The sequence below is a fragment of the Triticum aestivum genome, chromosome 6D (assembly GCF_018294505.1).
Source record: "Triticum aestivum cultivar Chinese Spring chromosome 6D, IWGSC CS RefSeq v2.1, whole genome shotgun sequence".
In the NCBI taxonomy this organism is placed as follows: Eukaryota; Viridiplantae; Streptophyta; class Magnoliopsida; order Poales; family Poaceae; genus Triticum; species Triticum aestivum.
In genome coordinates, this window is record NC_057811.1 from 10,327,802 (window position 1) to 10,334,563 (window position 6,762).

Here is a 6,762-nt window from a genome sequence, read left to right on the forward strand (position 1 = left end):
ATCTCATGGTCTAAGGAAATGATACTTGACATTGGAAAAGCTCTAGCAAACGAACTGCACGATCTTTGTGCTATGCTTAGGATTGGGTCTTGTCCATCACATCATTCTCCTAATGATGTGATCTCGTTATCAATGACATCCAATGTCCATAGTCAGGAAACCATGACTATCTGTTGATCAACGAGCTAGTCAACTAGAGGCTTACTAGGGACACGTTGTGGTCTATGTATTCACACATGTATTACGATTTTCGGATAACACAATTATAGCATGAACAATAGACAATTATCATGAACAAGGAAATATAATAATAACCATTTTATTATTGCCTCTAGGGCATATTTCCAACACATGCATCTAGAGTATTAAGTTCAAAAGAACGGAATAACATATTAGGCAAGATGACATGATGTAGAGGGATAAACTCAAGCAATATGATATAAACCCCATATTTTTATCCTCGATGTAAACAATACAATACGTGTCGGTTCCCTTTCTGTCACTGGGATCGAGCACCGCAAGATTGAACCCAAAGCTAAGCAATTCTCCCATTGCAAGAAAGGTCAATCTAGTAGGCCAAACTAAACCGATAATTCAAAGAGACTTGCAAAGATACCAAATCATGCATATAAGAATTCAGAGAAGAACCAAATAATATTCATAGATAATCAAGTTTATAAACCCACAATTCATCGGATCTCGGCAAACACACCGCAAAAGAGTATTACATCGAATAGATCTCCAAGAACATCGAGGAGAACTTTGTATTGAGAACCAAAGAGAGAGAAGAAGCCATCTAGCTAATAACTATGGACCCGAAGGTCCGTGGTAAACTACTCACACATCATCGGAGAGGCTATGGTGTTGATGTAGAAGCCCTCCATGATCGAATCCCCCTCCGGCAGATCGCCGGAAAAGGCCCCAAGATGGGATCTCACGGGTACAGAAGGTTGCGGCGGTGGAAAAGTGGTTTCGTGGCTCCCCTGGATGTTTTCAGGGTATAAGAGTATATATAGGCGAAAGAATTAATTCGGTGGATCTACGAGGGGCCCACGAGGGTGGGGGCGCGCCTACCCCCTGGGCGCGCCCTCCTGCCTCGTGGCCGCCTCGTTGCGTCTCTGACTTCCACTCCAAGTCTCCTGGATTGCGTTTGTTCCAAGAAAGATCCTCGCGAAGGTTTCGTTCCGTTTGGATTCCGTTTGATATTCATCTTCTGCGAAACACTGAAATAGGCAAAAAAAACAGCAACTGGCACTGGGCCTCCGGTTAATAGGTTAGTCCCAAAAATAATATAAAAGAGCATATTAAAGCCCATTAAACATCCAAAACAGATAATATAATAGCATGGAACAATCAAAAATTATAGATACGTTGGAGACGTATCAAAATGTTATTTGGTGTTTGCGTTGAGCATGAATATGATTGGATCATGTTATTGCAATACGGTTATTCATTTAAGTCAAAGAATAATTGTTGTTCTATTTACATGAATAAAACCTTCTATGGTCATACACTCAATATAAATGGTTTATTGAATCTCAATCGTAGTGATACACATATTCATAATATTGATGCCAAAAGATCCAAAGTTGATAATGATAGTGCAACATACTTGTGGCACTGCCGTTTAGGTCATATTGGAGTAAAGCGCATGAAGAAACTCCATGCAGATGGACTTTTGGAATCTCTTGATTATGAATCATTTGATGCTTGCGAACCATGCCTCATTGGCAAGATGACTAAGACTCCGTTCTCTGGAACAATGGAGCGAGCTACTAACTTATTGGAAATAATACATACCGATGTATGCAGTCCGATGAGTGTTGAGGCTCGCGGCGTGTCGTGGGTTTGTCACGGCAGATGTCCTAGCGAAAGGACTTAGTCATGGAGCCATCGCAACGGGTTAGCTTAAAGGGGTTAAACCGGACAAAGGACACGAGAGTTTATACTGGTTCGGCCCCTTGCGGTGAAGGTAAAAGCCTACGTCCAGTTGTGATGGTATTGCTGTGGTCTCAAGGATCTGGGAGCGGAATCGCTTTACCTAGATCTCGAGCTGTTGTTTCTTGTCCTTGAACCGCCGCCGGGTCGTGCCTTTATATACACAAGTCGATGCCCGCCGGCTTACAGAGTCCCGATGCCGGTTTATACACATACCGGCTCGGTTTCTACTTCGTCATACCTTATAATACAAGTCATGAATTACATGGCGGTTTACGACTACAGGGCTTAATCTACCTTTGAGCCTTGGGCCTTCAAGTCTCTGTAATAATCCGCTTTTATCCTTGTCTTCATGGGCTTTAAATATAAACAATCCATTATGGGGATAACCCGGCTATCTTGGCCGGTTTATACCTAGTAGTAATATCCCCAACATTAGGCCCCAGATTGATTTGAACTGGTTCATGTCAATCTCCAAAACCTTGAGAAAATTTCTTCTTCCATATCTTCGCATAAATCTTGTAAACCGCCATGACGTCATCATCCAGAATCATAATAAACCGCCATGACGTCACCTGTTATTTTAAATGGTATATTCCTCACCTTCATTAACGAGCCTCCGATAATCGAGGCGACAAATCTGTCACATATCCATTTGCTAAGCTCCTCGATTCTCGCGCTTGACCCTTATCCTTTCGTCCTTATAAATACGGCCGAGGGCCCTTTCCATCTCTCCCTTTTCCTCTTCAAGTCTTCTTCTTCCTCACGACGCCTCAGCGCCTGAACTCCGCCGCCGCCGTCGACCTTCGTGTCTGCACCAACCCAGGCCGCTGCATCAACCTGTTTTGACCAGAGAACTGTGACGCACCTCCGCTGTTCAGCAACACCAGTAAGTATTCCTCTCCTCGAACGTCAGATCTGCATTAGGGTTTCCACTGTTCGTCGGTGTTCTTCACCGTTCATCTTTCCTTTCCTAGATCGCATAGTTTTGATCCGAATCTGATAGCAAAGGCGAGCTTCAGTAGTTTAGCGCCCCTTTTAAACCTCAAAAAGCACCCTTTCCTGCATAAGATCCCATCCAAGCATATGTGTTCTTCCACTGTCACGGCTTTAGGTTAGATTTATTTCCTCTTTTTAGAACTGTGGCAGATCTAGATTTATATCACCGATCTGTGAAATCTGTTTGCGCCATACTTAGAAATTTTTGCAAATGTGTAGCCTCTTTACCATTGTGGGTGGTTTATCCTTGAACCTGTGATAACTCATCATATACCATTAGCCCTCTATTAAACCGCCAACCTGTTTTAAACCGGATATTGTACTTCCATCATTGCACCGGTTTATAAGTTATAACCATGAACTTTAAACCGGATATTGTGCTTTTTTCCAGCTTGTCACCAAAAATGGCCAAACAATTCTTTTCCTGTAATTGGGTTCCTTCCCGGGTTACGGAAACGCAGCTGGCTGGTTGTGTTACAACGGGCGCTTTAGCAAGTAAGAACACTATCCATTGGCGAGTCCCCGGCCTAGAATCTCCTCCTGAACCCCAAGACGGAGAAGTTATTATATTTGTTGATCACCTGAGCCGAGGCTTCACTCCTCCCGGATCAAAATTCTTCCGTGACGTGCTTGCCGCCTTTCAAATCCATCCCCAAGATATCGGCCCAAACTCCATATCCAATATTTGTGACTGGCAAGTATTCTGTGAAGCATACCTGCAAGAGGAACCTACTGTTGATCTGTTCTGGGATTTCTTTTATCTAAACCGCCGTACTGAGTTTACGTATGGCCCCGATACTAAACTAGGCGGGGTTTCAATTCAGAAGAGGAGAGATGTTGATTTCCCTCATGCCAAGCTCCATAGTCATCCTAAGGACTGGAATCAGACTTGGTTCTACTGCCACAACACATCTCCAGTCAATGAAAATCCTTTGCCGGGTTACCGTCCACACCGGCTTATCCAAACTCATCCCTTTCCTCAGCGGTTGACGGCCCAAGAGCGAGCAAAATATGCCCCTCAACTAGCCAAGCTCAGAGCGTTTATTGCAAATGGGCTGACAGGCGTGGATTTTGTCCGATGCTGGGTTTCATGGAGCATTTTTCCTTTAAGCCGGCAGCCCGGTTTAATGTGTGAATACACAGGGGATCTGAAAGACCCGCAACGCCATATTGACATCCAGCTGATTGATGATGAAGTCACTGAAGCTGTTAAAAAGATGCTTAATGAACCAATAGATGCATGCAGCAAAACCGGGCTCAGTCCTTTCTATGCTGCCAATAAACCGCCAAAGGTATAATCTTCCGTATTTCTGCCTTTAACCATCCTTTGTTAAATTTTTCCTTTGATGACTTATTATTTGTCTATACAGGCCAATGATCCATTCTGGAAGAGAAAATCACAAGATAAACCGATAAAGAATCCTCGGATTAAGATCAAGGCTTCAAAAAAGCCTGCAAAAAGAAGGAATGTTGAACCGTCCGAGCCTATTATTGATGATGATCCGGACTCAGAGGTAGAACTTGACTCTCTCAGTTCACTTTTTATACACCTTATTGACAATGATCATTCTCAGGATGAAGCGGAAGCCAGCCATGCTGATGAGGTAACTATTCTTTCTTCTGATTCTGATCCTGTGCCAGTACCAAGAATCCGTCGAGCCATTCGGAAAGTAAAATTTTCATGCCCTCTTTCTTATGTGGACCCACACTTTCTTTTAAAGACACAGCAGCATGAAGCTCGCCGCACAACTCGACATAGCGGCCAAGTGGTGTCCTCCTCCAGTTTACCAAATTCGCCGGTTCGCAAACGCCGCCAAGAGGTTGCTTATGCTCCTGATATCCTTTACCCTAAAAAGGGTTACATCCGATATTCTCTTAATCCATCTGACTCAAATTATCAGGGAACTTCCCATTCATCTTTAGGTGAGTCGTTAGCGACACAACTTCCTCCTCTGAAAACCGTCCCTGGGTAAGCATAATATACTTTTAACTCTTTGGTCTTGTATTATTTTATCATATTGATCTTCATGTCTGCTCTCTTTCAGTGCTAAAGCCAGACCAAGCAAGAAGGCAAGATTGAATAGGCCAACTGACCATAAACCGGCTACTGAGCCGGAGGAAATCCCAGAGGCTACTGACCCGGAGGCTAACACTGTTATCGATAATCCGAAACCTCAAGCAACTGATACACTTGTTGAACCGGTAGAAAATAATCCGCCAAGCCAGTCAGCTGATCCACTTAGTCCAACTGTTGATCCACCGAGCCCGGCTAAAGAATCTGATAAACCGCCAAGTCCTGCCAAGACTACAGACGGCGATGTTGTCGTAACTGGCCTTAGTTTCAGCTCCCCTGGTCGTCCTGTCGCTTTATCAAAGCATAGCGCCAAAGAAATTTCTGCTATGGATAAAGGGAAAAGGAAATCCGAGCTATCCAACTATTCCAACCTCAGCGCTCAAGAGCTACATTTTGGTTTTCTAAACCGCCTGTATACAAACCGCGACTTTGAAGCCGGTTTAGTAGGCCTGATGAAGGAGCGGTATGAGGTAAATGTCACTTTCCCTTTGCATAAATATTCAAATAGTCCTTTTGTTAAAACTGGTCCAATATATCAACTCTAGTAGCCCCCAAGGGCCGGTTCATAACATTGGTTTGAACTGGGTCTTGAATCAATATTTGCATTTTGCTGGTGTAGCCCCCATGAACCGGCTTATATCTTTTTAGAATGAACCGATACATCCTAATAATCTCACCACTTATAATGATGACAATCCATCTGAATCTGAATGAATACACATTAGCCCCCAAGTATCAAGTAGATAACTTGTTATGTGCTTGAGACTTTAAATGAATAGCTGATAAGAAGCAATCCGCATTAGCCCCCAAGTGTCAAGTAGATAACTTGTTAAGTGCTTGAGACTTTAAATGTTGTAATTTATTATCTGTATGTTGCAGACTGAGTTGTCCAAAAAAGACTCCGAAATCACTGATCTCCAAGGGAACATTAAGTCTCAGCAAGATGAAACTTGCAAAGTCAAGAGCACGCTGACCACCGCTTTAACAACCATGGAGCAGCTCAAGGAATCCTTCAAAGGCGAACGGGCAGATTGGGAAACTGAAAAAGCCACCTTGTTAAAATGGGCAGAAGATGCAGAAAACGCCCTTAAACCGTCCTCAGAGGAACTGAGCAGCCTGAAGCGGCAGATTGATGCTATGACCTCTGCCATCTTTGGTAACAACCTCTTCACCAATCTGTAACAACACCAGCTATAAAAACTTCTGGTTTAATAAAAATTGGATCCTTTTACACGTAGCCGTGTTACTCATCTTGGCACAGATATGCGCAAAAAATTGAAGGCCGTCTATACTTTGGCAGAGCAGCTTTATACCGGCGCGCAACGGGCCATCTGCACAGCTTCCAATAACCATCCACCACCGTCGCTAATCAAGGAAACACTGGAAAAATTGTCTATGATGCCTGCCCGGATTGTGGAATTGAAGAAATCCGCTGCTAGGTCCGGTACCCTTACTGCACTGACGCGCGCCAAGGCCTGGATCTCTGACCTTGATTCGAAGACATTGGTAACAGTTATCCGAGCCAAAAAGAGGACGGTTTAGAATTCAGCAATGATGATCTCCGGGCTATCACGAGAGAGATGCGACCACTGGCAAGTAAGTTGGCTGAAGATACTAACTTGTCAATTTATCAGAATGTATATGATGCCAGCGGCAAGCGAATAAGTGCTCCAACTTATGATGTGGAAAATCTGATCCCGCCGATCCGTAAGCACACTTACGCTCCTGATGTTGAACCTCTAATCTGATAC